The following is a 16,434-nucleotide window of genomic DNA, read 5'->3' on the forward strand; positions in this document are numbered from 1 at the left end:
TGAACTCGATTCCAGGTGCTAAGGTGTTGATGAAATCGAGAAATGTTCGTAAACGATTCGGATCGCCACACCAAAGGGACAAACAATCGTCGCGGTATCGACCAAAGTATTTGATCTCTGGAAATTCGTTATCCATTGTCGCAAGAACAGCATCATCAACGCATTTGATGGCGATGTCAGCGTATGAACAAGAGTTGGCAGCTCCCATGGCAGTTCCATTCGTTTGCATGAGATCCTTTCCATCGAATGTAGAGTTGTTGTGCGTGAGGCAAATCTTCAGTGCTTCAACAAGGCAAGCAGTTGAAGGTGATTGTTCTGCTCTGGTTTCAAGACAGCTACGTACAGCATTTATTCCTAAAGTGTTGTCGATGCTAGGGAACATGTTTACGATATCGAATGAGACAAGTATGGTGTTGTCGGTAATCGTTTTCGAATTCAAGTTATCAATTATTTGCAAGAGATGTTGGGTATCTTTGATCCTTGTAGTAATCGATTCGGCCATTGGAGCACAATGTTTCTCAACACAAAGATTGCAAGATTCTCAATGGCGGTGTTGCATCCTGGAGTGAGGAGACGAACAGGTGTACCAGCTTTGTGTGTCTTGTAAAGGGTTGAATTTTTACCAGGTTGGGCGTTATCGTTGACAATGAAGTTAGCCCATTTGTAGGATAAATCGCCTTTGTTTTTCCATTTTGTAACAAAACGATCTACCACTTCAATGTGATTTTGTGTTGGATCGTTGTCAATCTCGATAAAGTTACTTCTTTCAATTTGTTGACGTGCCTTTTCACGATCTGTTGTTTTATTGACTAAGACGAAACGATTTCCCTTATCTTGAATACGAAGGATAGTTTGGTTTTCGGGATCGTGCATGTGTTTTTCCAATCGTTTAAAGCTTGTTTTTCCTCTCTTGTCAAATTTGATTGGTGTGGTTTTCTAGTCGTATCAGAAAAAAGATCATTTTCAATCCGACTCAAAAATGTCTCAAGTTCGTGGAAATTCGAACGAGGTGCGATGGTTGATACCGTTTTCTTTACGTAAGGTGGCAATATGGTATCTTTGGCCTGGTGTGGTCCATCTGCAGGTGTAGTGGTATTGGTCCCAGAATGGAAGAAAGCTCGACTTCTTAATCTATGTTTGAAGTTATCGAAATCTTTAAGAAGCTGTAACCAATTCATACTGGACGGCGATGGAATGAAGGAAGGTCCTTTGCTGCAAAGAGATGACAAATTTGGATCGATGGGCTCATCAGTAAGGTTGATGGGTTCATGCGATGGTATTGGAATATCAGAAATAAGATTCTCTTTAGCGTTGGTTTTCCTTTTCCTTTCTTTTGCAACGATGTATAAATCAACGTTTGTAATTTGCTTGATTATCATTAATTTATCTCTTCTATACTTTTTAATACGTCTGTTTTTGAAGATTGATGACAGTTTGTTTTTCCTTGTATCAAGTTCAGCTTCAAGACGTGAAGTAAAGTCGATGGTTAAGTCTTCATCGTTGATGATCTCGTAAGTTCTTTTTGAGATAATCGTAGTTTGCGTTTGTTCCATCCAATAGTTCTTTTCATAAGTCGTTTTGAGCACTTTTTCATAATATCCTCAGTTGATAAGTAAGGGATGTTATGATGATAGTTCAATTTTAAGCCTTTTGGAACAGCTCCTCGTTGTAGATAGTTTTAATGAACGTTGTATGGTGGTGATAACGAACGATATTTGAACACATTTTTAAGCATTTTCTTCTTATGTCATTAAGATCTTGTGCACTCATTATCAAATACTTCCAAGGAAACGATATGGTGTAAAAGTAATATATTTGACACAGTATAAAACCAAATCTTTCCAGTCAGGTCAAAACTCCAAATGACAAAAACAAAAAACTTGCCACAGAAACAAAACCGAACTTACTGTAAGAGCATCTGAAAAGCCTTTCCCTGATTTGCCTACCCACAAGACTGCTTCATTAACTTTACATGCAGGGCTTATAAATAAAGGTAATACGTGCTACGCCAATTCTATTTTGCAAGCTTTAACTGTAACTCCTACACTTTGGTCACAATGTCCATCGTAGTCCTCTTATGTTTCTCCTCTCTCCAAGTCAGTTTTACTGAACTTGTCTCTGCTGTATAAATCACGCTCTGCTATAGGCCCGTCCAACTTTTTCAGAGCTTTGCAGTGTAAGATGTCAAGCGTTAGGGGCGCTCCATTTAATATTAACACTCAACAGGACGTTCCAAAGATACTTTTACACATCTTGGATAAATTAACAGGACCGTCGGTTATTGCAAACAATAGCATTACTAATATTTTAACAACGACCATGTCATGCAATTCATGTCTCTTTTCATCTAGTAGGGAGGAGAGGATGACTATTGTGCCACTTGCTACCTCAAGTAGCGTTGCAAACTCCTTTCACTTGTTTTTCCAACTCGAAGAACTGAGTGGCAATGACATGTGGCTTCGTCCACAGTGTTCTTCCCTCCAGGATAGTACAAGAGAGACAGCTTTTAGTCAGTGTGGAGAGATTTTTTGATTCTCCAACTAAAAAGATTTACCTGTGTCGAGGGAAGATCAGTAAAAAACAACCAATTTGTTAATTGTATCTCTCACTCTGGCAACATATTGGAGGTACCTTCACATCCTGCAGATGATGTATCTTTTACCAACAAATACAAACTAGTGGCAACTATAAATCATTCAGGCACACTAGCAGCAGGTCATTATTGGGCATTTATTAAAGAATGTAGACGAGTGGTTGAAATGCGATGACAGTACAGTAGTTAAGGTTAAGCCGTCTGTTATAAATAACTCAACAGTGTATGTGTTGTTCTTTCTCAAGCTGTGAAAACGCAAGTTTTGCTTTGCAAAAGGGGGAGGATTTCTTTTCCTAGCGGTTTTATTACCCCAGCTGTTTCACCGGCAGCCTACCGTAATTCAGGAGTTTGCTCACTCCCCACTCTCTTACGAGGAAGAAGCCAAGCAAGGGGGTTTGACAATCTGTCTTGTCTTTGGGTGTGACGGCCCCACTTTTAACCCCAGTCCATTGGAGGCCAAGCTTGCTGACTTTGTCTACAGGGTTAACGATCCTGATGTACCCACAGTTATTGTTATAAAAAGCTTTGTAAGGGCTTTGAAATTTCTTTTTCGGGTCTTCGTGGATTTACGCCCACCCCAGTAACTTCAGGCTGGTCCTAACATAGGGCTGGTCCCAAGTGTCAATCACCTGTGTAAGGCTGAGTGTTGGGATCCCGCAACACATGTGGAAAGCTACGACTAGGTTCACAATTCCTGGCGCATGGGTGGTTGTCTGCTCTTTTTATACTTTTATATTTATAGTTTTATATTTATTTGTTTTTTTCTATGTCGTATAGCAATTTGTAACTGTCAGTAGGTGTTTGTGATGTATTGTGTATAGAGGGTCTTTAGCTCAATTACCTTGATTCTGCAGACTATCCTTGTAAAAAGGGAGATCTTGCACTGAATATAGATCCCTAGAAGGTGTAACCTCTACAATTCAAAAATAAAAGAGTCAGTAGACTAGTTCCATCATTACAGCTTGCTGTTTTGTTATCTCACAATCATTGTTCGGTCTTTGTTTTGTTGAGAGAAATCTTATTGGCATTAAGCCAGTGACAGGAGTTTAAGATATATATTTTAATGCTTGGCGAGTTGTTTAGGCAATTTACTGATGTGCAGCATGTTGGTGTCATCAGCAAAAAGGTGAACTAAAGAATAATTGATAGCAAAATGAAGATCATTTATGTACACTAAAAATAAAAGTGGACCAAGTACGGACCCCTGTGGTACACCATGATTGATAAATTTCTGAGAAGAGATAGAGTTATTGATACATACAAATTGTTTTCTATTTGTTAAAAAAAACCTAATTAAAGAAAGTGGGATGCCACGAATAATATAGTGAGATAAGTTTTTTCAGTAAGATTTCATGATCAACTGTATCAAAAGCTTTTTGCAAATCAATAAGCACACCGCAAACAAAGAGACCATTGTCAAGAGCATCCATAATTTTTTGAGTGATGTTAATGAGTGCTTGGGAAGTGAAAAATTTCTTTCTAAAACCAAATTGATTATGGTAAATAGTTTTGTTGGAGGATAAGAAATATATAAGCGATTGTAAATTAGTTTTTCAAAAACCTTATCAATGTTAGAAACTAGTGAAATGGGTCGATAGTTAGTGAGTTCCATATTGGAGCCTTTTTTATAAACCTGGATGACTTTAGTAGTTTTGATGGAAGATGGATATACACCAGTAGAAAAGGATAGATTTATTAACTTAGCTATAGGTACTGACAGCGTTTCTCTAGATGGGATAAGTACTTGAGAAGGAATGCTAAATGGACCACTTGTTTTTTGCTATTAATAAGAGAAAGACAATCAAAAACTTCTAGTTAATCAGTAGGAGTAAGAAAAAGCGAATTAGGAACAGGATTTTTTAAATATGAAGAAAAATGTTTAGAAGTAGGTGGAATAATTTTCCTAAAATCATCTGCAATTGAACTGAAATATTCCTTGAAATAATTAGCTATGATTAAAGGCTCAGATACAAGGTTGTTGTTAATATTCATGCAAGATGGGCTCGGTGATTTGGAGCTACGTAGGGAGATGATGGACTTTATACAATTCCAAATGTTTTTTGTGTTCTTTCGGTTTGCAGCAATAAATTCCCTGTAAAAATTATTTTTGCTTAATCTACATAAAGTGACAATTTTGTTTCTATATTTTTTAAACGTATCATGTAGGATAGACTTTAGAGAGGGATTTTTCCCTTTTAAAATTTTTTTATGTAGTTCATCACGTTTTCTGATGGAATTAAGAATACCATTCCTCATCCATTTTTTATGATTGAAATTTTTTTATATTTGTTCGAAGGATTTTTAAAAGGAACACAGTCTTTTAAAGTAGAATTTATAAAATTATAGCAAAGCAAAATTGTTTTTGTTAAGAATTAAAAACTGAGGGAAGTGGTCTGAAATTGATGAAATGAGTGTACCAGATATATATGTATGTTCGTTAGAATCATGGAATATATTATCAATTAAAGTGCTAGTGTTCTTAGTGACTCTAGTGGGTAAAGTAACAGATGGAAAAGGGAGAATGAAAATATTGAATCTTAAAAATTTGATATATTTGTATCAGAATCATATGAAAAAAGATGGCATTAAAATCACCTAAAAGAAAAATTGTTATTAATCTTGTAAATCCGTATTTGTACATACAGCCAACTATAAAATTCTTAATCTTAGGTTGGACTATCTCAACAAAAACTGATTCTAACTCAGAGGATTTATATCCGAGGAGATCTCGGTCTGGCTGTGCAAAATAATTATGCTTATTTGAGATATATAAGGGAGCACCACTTTTACTGCTTTCAGTAAGGGTATGATTAAATTTGAATCCTTCAAGGTTACAGTTTATAGTAGGCGTAGTGGATTTGAAACCAGTTTCTGTGATCCCAATTACACTAAAATTATGCCCAAGCGCACAGAAGAGACTTATTAAGTTCATTTAAATGTTTGGAAAGAGAAGTTATATTTAGATGAAATATGAAAAAACACATCGAATTGAAATTATGAGAATTGAAATCACAAGAGCTATAGTATTTACAATTAACTCCTCTTCCTATGATGTCAGTTAACTCTTCTTCCCATGATGTCATTGGAGTTATTTGTGTCAAAACTGTTAAGTTACGAGAGGAAGTTTTTCCTTTCGACTGCAGATGTGAAACAACTATGTGATAATGGTGTAGATATATCAACAAGAGGAAGAGCGTTTTGAATACATTTCCAATTATCATTAGATTTTTTAAGCATTTCATAATACGAGGCACCATGCCATTACACTTTATATGAACCCACTGATCACATATATCACACAAAACGGCCCGGTGATTAAAGTTGATCGATCCATGGCAAATCCCAGAAGGATAATTTATCATATTTGAAAACCTACTATAGACTATAGCTTGCAGCAAACTAGCTATAACACAAAAAACAAACAAACACAAAAGCTCTCAAAAAGTGATTTGAGAAAAAACAAAGAAAATCAAACAACAAATCAAGTGCAAAGAAAACTGTTTTGAAATTGAAGCCAAAACAGTAAGAAAACATAAATTAGGTGGAAAACACAAAAACAAATATATACATAGAGAAAAATAACCAGCTCACGATGGTTCGCAAAAAATAACGAATGTAGCATTAGCTACCATTTGAAGTTATAATAAATTCAGCTGGCACAGAAAACTGTAAAGATAAACTAAAGAAATGAAATGTTACTCAAGTTCAGGTTCTTCATTTTCAAACAGATGATCAATATCATCAAGATGTGTTATTTTGAAAGACTTCGCATTTTCGGCCTCTTTGATGTTTATTATACCGTTATACACCCAAAAACCCGCTATTTTCTGTTTATTGTAAAGGGACTTGCATTTACCCCACAACATTCTGTAATACCGACACAAGTTATTATTAACATAAATTCTAAGTTGACCCATGACGATTATTATTCTTTAGATTTTTCTTTTTCGATGAAATTGTTCAGCGATTTTACGATTACAGAATCGTACGATGGTTCTTAGAGGTTAAGTATGTGACAGGCTTCAATGTCAAAACTTTTAATTTTAATATCTAGAACTTCACCAATTTCTATAACTTTTTTTTCCAGATTATCATGGGATATCGTATTAGGAATACCTGCAATTTCAATATTGTTCCTTCTATGTCCGTTATAAGCTCGTCTTTCTCTTCAAGTTCTTTCCTTAAGTTTTTTACAGACTTTTTCAGTGATCTTGTTCTCTGCATATAGCATTTCTATAATTTCATCTCTAGTCTTTGAGATAACTTTTGTTAAGTCAGCTTTTGAAGTCAGGATGGATGTTTTTAGACTTTAAATTTCATAGAGTAAAAAATCCAGAGTGACAGGTGAACTTTGTGAATCTTCCATATCTTCGTATTTTTTATTCCGTGTGGCGACCATAAGATAGATGCGCTGAAATGTGTAGTGGACGTAAAGTGCAGGAAGGTTAGTAAGAAAATGAATGGATATTCACAGATATTAGATGCAAATCTTAACAATTGGCTTCTTTCCTGTTGACGCCCTTTTTTTCCGCGCCAAAAGTTCTTTCTTTAAGCACGTCCGATCACTTTGAAATCTAACACTGACTGGAAGTTAACACTGGCTAGAAAGTGGTGTAGAGAGACTGCTAAAGCAAAAGCATTAAGCACTGCAAAGGAAAGGGCACGACAAAGGCAGGCAAGAAAACAGGACATGAGGAGGAATCAGCAAGGCATGGGAGGCACAGGCAAGGACATAGTAGGCAGGTACCAGAGAAGGCATAGGAAGGGTAGGCAAAGGCAAGGTCAGTGCTGGCAAGGCAAGGGAACCTTAATAGAAAATCTGGCTAAACTTTACAATTGACTCTTCAAAAATCAAAAACTTAAATTACCTGGCTGCATGGCTGCGCAGTTACCGAAAACACAAAAAAATTCTTTTCTTTGCACATGCGCAACAAGAAACCTAACACGTATCCTCGAGAGTAACAGGGGATTAATTATTCCAAACATCTTAAACTACAAAAAGAATAGAACTGGTAACACAATCCAAACAAATATCAAATTTAAGGAAATACGAAATATCAAACATTGTTTTCACATTAGGCTTAGTACAACTTTAGTTGAACAAAGATTAATGTTTCTGACTAAAAGGAGTCTAATAGTTATATTCTGAGGAGAATGTAGGCTTGATTTAACAACATCATTGAATGAACTGCCATCTCCATCTCCCATATACTTTTCATATATGGGTTTGTTTTTTGACGCCATAGCTCCTGACGATCTGTCGTGATCGTGATCGATCGAACATTCATGATCAATGAGCCAAGAATCATACTCAGCTGGTCCTTTTTTGTGTTCCCACATGCTGCAGCTATGACAATATTTTGACTTAACTTCAAAATCTACACATTTGTCTCCCGATATAGCTGTGACAACTCCATGCATAGATGCATGGTCACGTTTTTGCCAACTTCCATCTATAGAAACACGTGTAGACCGCAAATCTGCAACAGTATCGGCGGATAGTCAGCTCAATTTCAAAAGGATTTTAGGTTTGCATCAGACTGGTCGAGCTGGTTTAGGGCTCTTAGGCCACAAAAATATACCACCAAAAGGCACTTATGCTTACCGAAAGCTTGTTTCCAATATCATTGAAGAAAATAAAGAAGATTTTTACAATGCCAGAGTTGTGCAGTTGCATTTGCAAGGCAATTGGACAAAATGGTGCTCTTATGTGAAAAATGATTTATCTTGGAGAACAATTCTTTCACTGCCACAATGTATAACTTCCTTTTGTATAGGGGCAACCTACGATACCCTTCCCTCTCCAACCAATCTTGTGAGATGTGGAATTGAGAAAGACAAAAGTTGCATTCTGTGTAAGAAACCATCCTCAAATGTCTCCCACATATTGGGTGCCTGTAGGACTCCCTTACGCAGGGTAGATACACATACCGTCATGACTCGGTTTTAATAGTTTTGGTTAAGGGATTAAAAGAGTTTTTGGTATCATATGAAGCTCTTAAGGTTTCCAAGTGCAACAAAATTATTTTCATTCTGGCCGGTCAATCACCATCTAAGAAAAGGAATACAAAGTGTCCAGGCCTTCTTCACCTTTCTTCCGATTGGAAAATACTGCCAAATTTTGATTCCGTTTTAGTTGTTCCACCATATATTGCAATAACACAACTACGCCCAGACGTGTTATTAATATCCAGTTCTTCCAAAACTGTAATTATGTTAGAACTGACTTGTCCATGTGAAGAGAACACGGAATATTGGCACAAACGAAAGCTTAAGAAATATTTTTTACTTTGTTATGCTATGAAAAACAATGGATGGATCCTGCATTTCTTTGCCATTGAGGTGGGTGCAAGGGCTTTCTGTTCAGAATAAGTAAGGATCTGTTTTCGTCGCCTTGGTTTCCCTAACAAGCCTTTACGTTCCCTATTAAAATCCCTAACTTTTACCTCCATGAGTGCTTCTTTTTACATCTCGATTTCTCGAAATTCTACCACTTGGGTTGAGCCTGAAAAGGCCCCAATCATTCCTGAAGTTTCTTCTGTTACAAATATGAAATGTAAGAAATCAAAAAACCCTGAGAAATCTTCCGCAAGTCACACAAAATCTTGTAAAGTCTAAAAACCCGAAAAACTAGCTGCAAGGTCTTTCAAAACAACAGTCGCATTGCCATCTAACCCTGATTTTAGGAATAGCGGTCTAAAAAACTTAAGAAACACATGTTATGCAAACTCCATCTTAAAATGTTTTTATAACCTTCCAAAAGTTAAAGAAGCCATTTCTGTCACCAAAACAACCTCAAAGTTAGGCGAAGCATTTGTAGGTGTTCTTCACAGTTTGGCTGTCTCTAGAAGTCCAGTTGATCCCTCTCATTTTTTGAGTGCTATGAAACATCATATCTCAGCTGCGAAGGGAAGTGCATTTAATATCTTTGCTCAACACGACGACCCCGAGGTTCTTGAATATCTCCTACCTGCTCTGTCATTAGTCTTTCCATTTCTTGGAAGTCTTTTTAGTATTGGCATCAAGACATCAACCACTCGCATATCATGTCATATTATTAGCTCCTCAGAAGTTATAGCACCATGCATCCAACTTTCTCTGCACCCTACGTTACAATCTTCCGTAGATAATTTCTTCGAAAGCGAGGAGTTGTCAGACACCAATGCCTACTTCTGCCATGTTTGCAACGCTCATCAAACTGCTCTAGTTGAAAAAGAAGTAGTGTCTTGCGCTTCCCATCTCATTTTACAGCTAAAACGTTTTGCCAGTGCCAACGGCCTTGTGTCAAAAATTGCCTCTCGTATTACTGCTTACCCTGGTACCCTTTCCATACCTTTTACCGTAGATGGAGAAGTGAAGTTTCGTAAAAAGTTTCAATTAAGGGCTATTATCAACCATTGCTGCAACTTAAATAATGGACACTACACAACCATAGCCGTCGACCAAATGGTTCACAGGTGGATACATTGCAACGATAGAGCAGTAATTTTCTGTGATAACCGCCTTATTAACAGTCACGAGTCATATGTTTTCTTTTTAGAAGAGCTGAGGTAAAAATATTTTAACCAGAATGAGTCATCAAGGGGTTTGACTACACTCAGTCTTGTCTTTGGAAAGTGACGACTCCACTTATTACCCAAGTCAAAAATGAAAATAAAAACAAAATTAAATAAAAATTAAGTTAGCAAGGGGGTTTGATCATACTAGGTCTTGTCTTTGGAGAGTGACGACTTCACTTATTATCCCAGTTAAAAAAAAAATTAGCAAGACTCTCCAAAGACAAGATCACACATGATCTTGTCTTTGGAGAGTAACGACTCCACTTATTACCTGAGTTAAAAACAAAAAATAGCACAGTTGAAGAGAAAGTGGTCAGAGTTTACTTTACGAAGATAGGGATGTCTAGTTTCTGCTGATGACCGTCCGCGTACCTCTTCGAGGTGACCCAGCTAGACATCCAGGGCACTCAGGTTCAGAAATATGGTTCGAAACCTACCTGCCCTTGGTTAAAGTTCTGTTCATCTTTTCAAATGCATTGTGTCCTTTTTATTTTTTTATATATCCGTTTTAGGATACCTTAGTTTCATTTTATTTTGTATGTACCTATTTGATTCGGTTTGAATTGCTTTTTTGTTGCTGTGTCTTTCCTTTTTATAAATGTTTATATTGTGCTCCTAATATTGTCCTGCTGTGGTTAATGGTTTATTTAATAAAAATCCTTGTAATAAGGGAGATTTTGCTTAGATGCACAACCTTTAGAGGGTTGGACCTCTACATTTTCCTACCGTTTGTCATTAGACAAGTATTATCATTACAGCCAACTGTTTTGTTACCTCATCATCAATCATAATAAAATTAACCAATAGTCACTTAAGACTGGTTCAGGCAAATCGAAATCACAATTGTTTCTTCCTTGTTTGTGCTTCATTAAATTGTATGTTGCTTTTGTTTTTGTAATTTTACGGTTACATTGTTTTATATTTATATATTTACCTGAGATACATAACTTACTATTGTTAGTCTCTTGAAAACGTTTTTGCAACGTTATGAAATTTTTAGAATAAACAACTCATTATAAAACAAATTCGATGTTTTTTTAATTTAGTTGTGCGGAAGTCCGCGTTCAATAAAATAAAATTTAATGATTTGACTATTATTAGTGACGGAATACATTTTGTTTTTAAATAATCATGTACAAACATTTTTAAACTTACTTGCATAGTTAAAATTGCATAATTGGAATCTCATTAATCGCATTTTTGTAGTTAAATAAATATAACAGTATGTCTTCCACCGCTTCAAATGGAAACTACAAAAGAAAGAGTTCGTAACTTTTTGTTTCTTACTTAAAAATGTAATAACATCGAAATGGCACGCTATTGAGTGGTCGATGGATAATAAACTTCTCCCAAGTGTTAAATTCTGCGAAGTGTGCAATTCAAAGATGTTTTTGGAGTTACAGAGTTACAAACACACACTTCAGATGGCAAACGTTGGAGATGTCAAAAAGGAAGACACGATAATCTATTCGTAAAAGCACTTGTTTCGAAAAATCCAATTTAACTTTAGAAGAAATAATAGAGCCCACATGTTAGTGGTCTACAGGTGAAACGTAATTGTTCAGTGATATCCAATTCTTTTTAGAACTTGGTGTGCACATCATTTAAATTTTCAGGCACATCTTTAAGTTCTGCGACACTAGAAAAACTGGAAAAAATTTATTTCAAACATTTTATTTCATTTTAGGAATCGAACAACAACAACAAATACAAAATACAAAAGCAAATGGGACTTTCTTTGGCTACCGTTGTTGATTGGGACATGTTTTGAGGAGAAGACTGTGAAATAGAGATGATTCAGAGAAGTGAGATTCAGAAAAGTGAGGCAATTGGAGGAAAAGGTGCCGGAATTCAATCAGTATTATAAAATTAGACATAAATACCCTACACAGCCTACATCTATAACATATTAGTGTCCAAAAATTGTTAAGCATTAATTTCAATTTTCGCAAAATTCCATCTATTTTATCTACAACAAGAAACCCGGGCGGTTTGAACACTCACACGCTTTTGACCCTGACATTCTAGCCGAACTTACTGCGTTCCTCTGGGTCTATTGTCAAATTTTCCTGCTATAAGATTCTGAAGATGTTAAGGATCAAAGCATGCGCATAAGAACGTGTATATATGGGCATGGCTGCTGGCGCTCTCTCAATGTTTTCATTCCCAGTTCTCTCTTCGAAGCGCGGTTCGTACAAGGGTTTGCTATCAGACTTAGTAGACCACGAGAACGCAAAGAAATGGTTTACGGGTAGACTATAACATTCTGGCAGCAACAGTGCTTGCATTTAGAGGGCAATAGACTGAATGGAAATAAAAGACTATAAAACAACTTCAACATTTTCTTTTGTCTTTCGACAAACTAAAACCATAAATAACAGAAGAATATCCAAATCGGGTATAATAATACTAATATAAAAACACAGATTGAGCGAAAAAATGGAATACTGAAAAAAAAAATATTATTAAAAAAAACGATACTAAAGTCCATCATATGTTCATTATGCGTGCGAATCGATCAATCTATCAATCAATGAATACTTTTGCATCGACTTAAAATTCACGAAGTAAACATGAATGTCCACAAATTTTAATGAAAGAAACAATAACGAAAATATCACTTATAAAAGGGAAGGATTTACAAAAAGTAGGAACTCGCCTGTTCGAAATTTCTCGAAATCTTGCAAACGTAACACAACAAAAGTAGTAACAAAAAGAGTTGAAAACTGGTACTTCAGGTTTGAATCCTCAAAAGTCGCAAGCACTTTTAACACAACAATCAATGTAAAAACTGAAGCGAAAAGGAGCTGACAGTTCAGACTCGATACTCATAAATGTTATTATATAAACGATAAATATATACATGAAACTATATACTATGTGAAATATATAAACAACTATGTTGTTTTGTTTTTCTTCCCTATATTAATTAGCGTTGCACTTGTAGTTGTTATCAAGCAATGTTTTTTGAAGAAGTGAAAAAACAAACGTACAATGGGAAAGAATCAATCAGGTTGTTTCTATTCGATTTGAAAAATCTCAATAATGCAAAACCCTGAACTGATTTTCAACAGACAACAAATCGAACCTGGTTCTCGTAAAATCTCAAAAAAATGAACACATTAATAAATGTAAAAATTTAAAATGTCACTACTAGGGTGAAGGCAGTTGAAAAAACTAACTGTTTTACTCGAGCATCATCAGATAACAATAACTTCACTCTTTTTGCATAAAAGTTAAAACATTGTCTGACACATTAACTTGCATGAGAACCTGAACATTCAGCATGCTTCTTGCAACCATCTTTGTATCATCCAAGGTTACTTCAAAGCAAGATGTTATTATCTCGCCAGGTGCACAATATTCATGCCTTGCTTTTGTATTGCTATTCAGTAACGTAAATGTAACATTACTTTTCTCTTGGCAGAGTTCTTTCACTGAGATGTTTTGACATTTTTCCCATTCAACCAAATCTTCTTCATTTACTTTCACAGTGTGCTTGCACATGCTTCATGGGTGGGTGAGCAAGCTCTTCACAAAGTTCATCAGTTAATAGTGACATGGGAGTATTTCCTTCACCTGGGGCAATTGAAATATCTTCCGTCATCGGCTACAATAGTTTTCTCCAATTTATTGATGTTCAATAACTTATCTGGTATGTCAAATATTTCCAGCTTATTGAACACTGCCTGAGCAGGAATAATGTTTTTCAACAACTTTTTGTGACATGTCAAGCAAACATAATATTCCCCATCACAACTTTCAATTTCATTAATAATGTCTGGATGCTGCAGATCATACTTCTCAGCATTATATTTAACGACCGACCTCTTATAGAGACATCTGTGACATACTATACATATAAAAACCGGGCCTGCTTCAATTGTAATTTTAAAATTTGATATTCTTGTGGAAATAGTTTTGTGCATTTTTTTCTTTGCATAATTTTCACGTTGTTTTTCATTATATTGTTCTTTACGCAAAAAGTTTTTTTAAAAAATATTTCTGTTTTCTGGAACTTGCACGTTGTTTATCGACTGTCTTTTTAATGTATGCCGTGGCTTCGTCATCAACATTTATTTGAACATATTGAACTTCAAATGGGCAATTCTCAAAGTCTGCAAGATTTTGTCGATAATTTTTTTTAATATGGCTTTGTACATTACAAAGCGACTTGAATTTCAGTAATATGGATGAACCATCGGGGCTGAAACTTCCGTGACTATCTCTACTGTGTGGGCCAAATAGATAAATGGACATTTTTTTCCCAAATAATCGAAACACTATATCCACCAGCTATAAAAATTAGACCGTTTCCAACAGAGGCTAAATATCTAACATCACCTAAAAAAACCTGTGAACTTATCCCCCAACACTACAGCTACACACCGTTGTTCAATGTTTACAACAGACGGTAATTCTTCAACACTGACAGGCCGGTATATTTTAACATTTTTAAAGTTATCATCACCACACTCCAAAACATAATCAAGGTCAAATGATTTCCAAGAAGATATTCGCTTAATTGCTGACCAACATATTGACAATAATGAGTTACACATACATTGAATACCTGCAGTGGACCCAAATTTTTGATCACCTTGAAATGAACCTGATGTAGATTTTATATGGATAGGAGAAGGGTCAGCAGATAGGAAAGTTGCCATAATAGAGCATAAAATATTTTGTTTACAAAGTTTACCATTGAAGGCTGACAAAGTTTATCATAGAAGGCTGAATAAAGCTGAACAGTGCTGAGGGACCAGCTTGAAAAGACAGATGATGTCAGTTTTCAAACGCTAGCCAAAGTCAAAAATGATGATAAAATATGATAAAATGATGTAATAAAAATGTTTTAAGCTCCAAAATGACGTGATAATCAATCTGAAACCATAGTTGAAAGACTAATACATACCAAAAATCCACAACACAGTATATAAAAACCAAACCAACTTCAATAACGTGCAATGAGTTTCACCAGCCAAACTTTTGGCAGATCCAACATGTGCGGAGGTCTGAACCTGTGGGCGCGATAGAAGCGCGCATTGCGCAAAAATGTAAAAAAGGCGCGCCATCTAAAAACTTTTTGTTCCCGAAGTTGCCTTTGAAACACTCACCAACCTAAAGGTGTGAGTGAATAATAAGCACCAGAGGACAAGTGCCGGTATAGATGTACGGTGATTGTTATAGGAAAGAGAATTCAAATCGATGAATCGAAATTCGGCAAAAGAAAGTATCAAAGAAGTCATCGCGTAGATGGACAATATGGCCACATTGACTAGAAATAAATTTTAATGATTAATTATTAGCCTTGTGTGTGCAAAAAGTTGCGAAGAAAAAACTAAACTTTCAAAGTACTGTTTGTAAACAGCGAAATATATGTTTATTTAGAGATTGATTGACATGCATATCATGTCGTTGACGTTATCGTTTTTATCTCAATTTAGGTAAGGCAAAACATACGATACATTAACCATGTTACACTATGAACATCTAAAGGTGAATCATTCTATTGAGTTTGTTAACCTGGATGGTGACCATAAAAATAAAATTGAGGGTCACTGGCGTCAAGTTAAGAAAACGCTTCCTCCGTTTGGTGTACGTACGTGTATCCACTGTCAGAAAATATAACCTCATAATATGTAGACACACACAGCAGTTCTTTGCCCTTTTCAATCCCAGTTTCAATACAAATATTCAATGGGTTATATATACTGGGTGATACCTATTTGTTTTTTATCAGCCAGTTTTTTGTAGTAACTCAGACAATTTTTATTGCATAATGACACCTTTTCTTTGAATAGTATACTATAAGATAATTTATTTATGTTAAGTTATTTATGATAAGTTATTTATGTTAACTTTGATTATTACCTTGTGCGATATGATAATGATACAATTACATAATAAATCTAATCTAAATCTTGTAATTTCATGCATATAATATATGTTTTAGTCACGCAACTATGTATAAGCAGTACAGCCAAATATCCGTAAACCAGGCAGACATGAAGCCGCGCAGCCGTGTAGCCACTCCAAATTTAACAACGGAAAAGGACAGTGTCAATTCTAAAATTGCTTCGAAAATCTTCTCTCTACAACTCAAAGATTACGTAAATTACGTAAACTCAATTATAATAATGGAGAATACAATAAGCTATGTATCAAATTAATAAATATTAAGGTGCAGATATTTCAAATTCAATACAAGGCAAAGGCATTACTAAGCACGACAAGGAAAAGGCACGGCATAGGCAGGCAAGGAATTTGGAAAAGGAATCA

Source organism: Hydractinia symbiolongicarpus, chromosome 2, assembly GCF_029227915.1.
Source record: "Hydractinia symbiolongicarpus strain clone_291-10 chromosome 2, HSymV2.1, whole genome shotgun sequence".
NCBI classification, from domain to species: Eukaryota; Metazoa; Cnidaria; class Hydrozoa; order Anthoathecata; family Hydractiniidae; genus Hydractinia; species Hydractinia symbiolongicarpus.